Source organism: Fulmarus glacialis, unplaced genomic scaffold, assembly GCF_000690835.1.
Source record: "Fulmarus glacialis isolate BGI_N327 unplaced genomic scaffold, ASM69083v1 scaffold42927, whole genome shotgun sequence".
In the NCBI taxonomy this organism is placed as follows: Eukaryota; Metazoa; Chordata; class Aves; order Procellariiformes; family Procellariidae; genus Fulmarus; species Fulmarus glacialis.
The window spans coordinates 82,295-88,294 of NW_009224623.1; the positions used below are offsets into that span (position 1 = coordinate 82,295).

Below are 6,000 nucleotides of genomic sequence, written 5' to 3' on the forward strand. Positions count from 1 at the left end.
CCAGTGTTAATCTTTTATGTAAGCAATAGCTAAAGGGATGGAACTAACTTACATGTAAGATGGAAGATCTAAGACTGTGAAAAAAAACTGGGCTAACTCTTGAATGGTGAGATGGCATGCAATCATCTTTGCTTTTCTAAACATGTTCAGCAGCAGAAAATGTTTGCTTACCTTTGCTTACCATTACAGCATGACCCTCCTGACTTTTCACTCAATCACAATTAGAAGTTTGCCTCCAGTAGTTAACTTTTTTATCCAATTACCAATAAATTTTTTAACAATACTTTCCAAAGGAAGTTCTGTACCAGGACTTGTAATTTAATGCTAAAACAAGACAGAGATGCAGTGACAAAGCTCAGAGAGGAAAAACCTCACACTTGAAGCGCACTGAAGTTAAGCAGGTGTTGTTCAAAAAGAAGTAAGGACATGGGAAACACAGAAATAAAAGGAGAAAAGAGAAAAAATAAAGCTGAGAAGATTTCATACCCCATTTGAAATCATTCACCTTTTAATATGAAGACTAAAATCGTATCCATTTAGTTCCCATCACATACAAGAAACTACCCTCATCTTTAACTTGAAGAGCTTGAATTCAATAGCTACATTCCTTTACTATTACAACAGGATTCATTAGACTCCTATGAAGAAAAACAGGTCCAAGTGCCAAGAAAAACTAATCACAAGCCCTCCATTTTTAATTACATTAACAAATCTCCATAGAAATGACTAATTAACTCCACAAGAAACAAAACAAACAAAAAGCCCACATTCATTTGAAAAGACTAGATGGGCCTACAGTTTTAAATTATGACACAGAAATCTTTCAGATTACAGTCGCCTCTTCAGATCAATCTCAAGTCATATTACTCATGCCATAAAGTGGTAAGTAGGCTATAAAAAGATACACTTACATCTACTGGTCTAAATACACCAGCGCTCACACCACCACTGCCTTTGGCAGATTCCTTGACCAAGCATCAAGTTATATGGAAAACAGCCTTGTCATTCCTCCAAGTCAAAATTAAGGCTTACTGTAAAAAGACCATGGGAACAAGGCATATAGTGCTTTTTGTTTTAATGCATCTTTTTCATCAGTGAATTTGAAGTCTGCTGTGTAAGGTACTATTACCTTCAAATCAATGACTGCTGTTCTTTTCCTAAAACATGCTATTTGCATTAACATTCCTGTAGGCAGTGTAATAGCAAGTCCTTTGCTAAATCAAGATTCCCAAACTGTACAGAAATTTACAGCAATGACAATAAATATTCCTTACTATACTAGTTGAAGTTAAAGGCCTGCTTCTGCAAATCCTTATCCATGTAAATTACCCAATTAAAGGCAACTGGGCATTATAGCAAGGACTGGGAATCTGTAGTACTGCAGTCTCAGATGACCACGATTAATCACTGTTTAAACATGATCCTTCAAAAAAAAGTAAGACATTGTAGTTTGCCTTGGACAAATGTGGTAGAGAAAAAAAAAAAGACAATTATCTTCAGGCAGCTAAGAATGTTAGACAAAACAAAAGTTAGAAAAAATCCAAAATTCTTAGACTATCACTTAGCAGTATGTTTTTGGCACAGCATAGAAAAAGAAATAGATCTTTTCCAGACTGAACATAATTAGCTCTCACAAGTTAAGGAATCAGACAACTTTAGCCACTTGTTGTTGTCATTTGGCATTGTCTGGGCATTTTATAATCTCAGTCATACAGATGGTCACTTACCACATTTAAGCTGAAGCTCTCCTAAGCAGCCATAAGCATCTATGAGTTTTTCATATTGTCCTTTAATTGCATCCTTTTCTTCTGGAGCTGAAAAACACAACGAAAGGCAGCAAACCTTAGTTTTCCAGTATTTATCAAATTTTCAAATTGCTACAGCCTACACCAATGTTTCCCAGCTAATTTCGCTCAGTAAACAAAACTACAGTACAAAGGTACGGTTAAAATGCTGTAAGAACACAATGATTAAAAAGCGATGGGACAGAAATGCATAGCCTCTCCACACATCACCCTAGAAGAAAGAAGAGCACTAGCTACCCTTCCAAACAACGTGATCATGAGTAACGTTCTTATTCTATGGTACAGGTGCCACATCAGTTTCAGAATAAGTAAAAGAGCATGCAGGCACATGTAAACTTTACACCATTCTAAAATAAGAACAAAAATAATAATTTGTCTGGCCATAAGCTAAAATACAATATATCTTTTCTTAATGTGCAAAAAGAGATGGTTTCTGTTTCCAGATTCTCACAGTCTAATTTTAGATAGAATCAGATTTTTTTTATGCAAGATAACATAATTTGATGTAGACATATCAGATGTTGATTTCAAGAGGAATTAAACTTATATTTTAGTGAAGTAAGAATTAGCTCTTTAAAAATAAATAAAATTAAAGGGTCAGATGCTGATGTTAGATTTGTGTGTTTCTGCAACAACTGACTTCAATAGGCACAAACTGAACATTTAGACATTAAGCCAGAACATGACTCAAACTTGTCACTGGCTACTTTAAAGTAAAACCAAAGCACTTCCTGAATGAGTAAGTCTGCGTTTTGTATATATTTCCTAACGAGAGCAAGGTTAGCCTCATGAATGAGGAAAACAAGCTGTGACCCTCAAATGTCCATTTACTTCTCAAACCACAGATAAACAGCAACATGGTACTCTCGGAGGTTAGCTAATACTTTAGAATCTTATGCCCCTAATAAATTTTAGCATTTAAAAAAATCTGAAACCTCCAGGCATAAAAAGGACAAACTGAACTGCCTGCAATGGATGATGGAACAGAAAAGCAAGAAACAGACTTCTCTTTATAAACCTCAAGTGCTCAGTGAGAAGCATGGAAAACAAATAAGTATCTTGTATATCGCTGACATTTTGAAGTGAAAGGAAGGACACTTCCACTCACACAATTCTTGTGGAGTCCTTAGTAGAGACAAGCCCCAAAGGAAATCAAAACATTTGTCTCAATTTTTGCATCCGTGACAAATAGAGAAGACTTGTTAATTTTTTCCTAATTTTGTTTTTTGACATCAGACTTTCACAACGTACCTATTTTGCTTTCTTACAAACACTGAGTGAATTAGAGAAACTAGTAAAACATTGGTACCACACACACCAGTGAAACAAAACATAAGCAACAGAAAGAAGAGAAAGGGATTTTTATTGAGTAAGGTAAACCTCTGGACAGCAACAATTTAAATATTCAGTATCAGCACCTCTTAATTAAGAGTTGAGACTCTGGAAGCTTAGTTCTCTGGCACTTCAAAAAAACTTCAGCAAAAACAGTTTCGATAAAAAATGAAACATTGTTATAGTTTAAAAAAAAAAAAGACTCCTTCTCAGGCCTTCCTTACGTATTTAAAAAAAAAGTTTAAAAAGTGATGTTTCACTTTCCACGGCGCCTTCTCTAGAAAAAAGCAGCAACAACATGCTAACTTTTTTCTTAAATTTGTTCTCTGCCTTAAAAGCTTATCTTAGTTCCCTTTAAAATAAAAAGGAAAAACCATAAACAAAATTCTTACTCCAAATATTCCACCTCTAAGAAGAAATAGAGAACAATAGAAATAGCAAGAGATTCAGATCTCGGACTGATGCAAACTTGCAGGCTAGGCACAACCTGAAAACATTTAAGAGACATCTTGAAAGCACAGTAATGCTCTTCAGAATAGAATTATGGGTTGGAAAGCTGGCTGTTAAAGTGTCTGGTAAGAGCATGATCCAAAAGAATGGAATTTATTTCAGTGTGGAAATAAGCAACTCACAACTCATGCTGCTAATGGCAAGAAGCACCTGACACTGGCACGTACAGAAGCCACCAAAGTTTCCCAGGTCAAGCCAGCGGCATCACACGCACATCAGCTCCTGGCACAAGACTTTTCCAAATGCACAAATAGCTGTGTGTTGCCAATAGTGGTACAGAAACATCCCGTCGTTCTGGGCAGGCCATTTGACAGAACATTCGCCTGCACAGTAGCATCAGCCAGGGCATCAGTACCAGCAGAGCTGCCTGGAAGGGAGAAGCAGGCTCCAAACACAAAGCTCCAGGAGGACTCTGGGCTGCATTGCCACTCTTTTTAGCTGGCTAACAACTTGCCATAACTTCTACCGCATGGCAGATTCTGTTATTTATTCTAGGGTTCATTTAGCTCCTTGAAGCAATTTAGACTCAGAAACCAAAAAAGCAACGAAGTGATCTTTCCTTGACATATCCATGCACGCTCTAAAGATACAGCATGCTCTAAGACCTCACCTGTGGATAGTCCGAGAGGGAAGGAACATGCCAAACAGACACAGCTACGCCTGTGGTTCATGCAAACGGAGAGGCCAAAATATTTTAGTGCATAGAGACCAAATTCGTGTGGCAAAAAAAAAAAACCCTTTCTTACAGATACTGATGGAATTTGAAGTCTACTGTCCCATTATACTCCTCTGTGTTGCACTGCGACCACCGTCATTTTGCGTGGGCCAGGGCAGGGGCCTCAAGCAGCAGCTCCCACATACTGCACCCCCTCCATAAGGGCCCTTGTGAACTGGGGGGATGATGGCGCTGTCTTGCTCCATGCCTTGCCAGTGTGCAAGTGAGGATACAGGTGTCACCTCTGCAGCACTGGGAGGTCCTAGCTGGCTTCTGACACACCCCAGCCAATTCTTTCATTTTTTCAGAGGGGGTAAGGGAGAAAGAGGAAGAATCCCCGACAATCATTATAAAAAAGCAATACATAGAAAGGATGACTAAAGCGTGACTTTAAAACGACATTATTGCAGAGGGCTTGAGACAAGTTCATATACTATTATTAGAAAGAAATATTTATAAATCTTAAAAATTTCTTATTGAAATCTTAAATCACTGTCATCAAAACCCAGTCTGAAACATCTCCCAGAGTATTTGCAAACAGTACTAGGACACAAGAGCCAGAATCAGAAAGAGAGTGACTAGACAGAGAAAAAAACTCACTGATGTGCTACTGCCTTTGCTGCATGAAAAAGAGAGTTAAAGGGGAAAATTACTACAAAACTCTAAAGGATTGTTGACAAAAAGGAAAAATATAAACCATTTTCAACAATATTGAAAATACTGTTTTAGCAACAACATTTGACAGCTAGATGTGTCCAAAGACATGGCACTTTTCTAATCGGTAACATGAAAATGATTTCCATGTTTCTCTGTTAAATGTTCCAGAGTCAGGATTTTTATTCTGCAATGGATTTCATAAAAGCTCTGAAATGCAGAGGCAGTGAGAGCGGTCTGCTTGAAAACCTAGGACAAGGACTGGATGTTTAACTATTCTCTGCTCACATGCAAAATCCTTCCTTTTTCAAGCCAGACAGCTTGAGATACATACATACATATATAGTTAATGCACAATACTGCTACAGAAGTTAATGAAACTCAAGCAAAAGCTTTCTACTTAGAGAACAAGTCGAGTTTGCAAATACATAGTGCATTTGTTTACTACTTAATAATAGCTATAGGTACTAAAAAGTACACATAGTAATTACCAAACTCCACTAAAGCTTTCCATTAATATTTTTAGCAATCTTTCCTTCCACTAAGCATATAATTGAGTATACACCCCTCTGCAATAATTACCACAACTGTGTTGTGTTCGTAACAGCCTTACAGACCTGCACACTGTCTGCATTCCTCAAGCACTTTTCAATTATGTAAAAGCTCCTGATGTAAATTATATATAAGGTTGGCACGTTAGCTCAAAATCTTAACCCTTGCAAAACAAGAGGCACACAATAAATCAATGAAACTAAGCTACAATAAACTCAACTAAAAGCGATCTTTTTCCGTTTGTAAAATATTTCAGAGACAAAGAAAAACACCACGAAAAGACGCACAACTACATATACCATATGGCCTAGCCAAGTGCAACTTCCTGCTTGTAAAAGCTGCAAATTCGATTTAACGGCTAGCAGGAACTGGCCAGACGTACAGAGTTTTCTTTATTCAACCCTTCCTTAGGGCTGATCCCCCAGACTTCAG

The 6,000-nt window shown here is 37.4% G+C and overlaps 1 protein-coding gene across 1 annotated transcript in view; it reads right to left on the reverse strand.

Moving 5' to 3' along the window:
• SYNJ2 (synaptojanin 2) overlaps positions 1–1,806 on the reverse strand; it is a 57,219-nt gene extending 55,413 nt beyond the window's left edge. The window contains exon 1 of the mRNA XM_009582192.1: positions 1,728–1,806. The gene's annotated coding sequence lies outside the window, so the exon portion shown is untranslated. The remainder of the gene's footprint in view (positions 1–1,727) is intronic.
• Between the last annotated feature and the right edge of the window lie 4,194 nt (positions 1,807–6,000).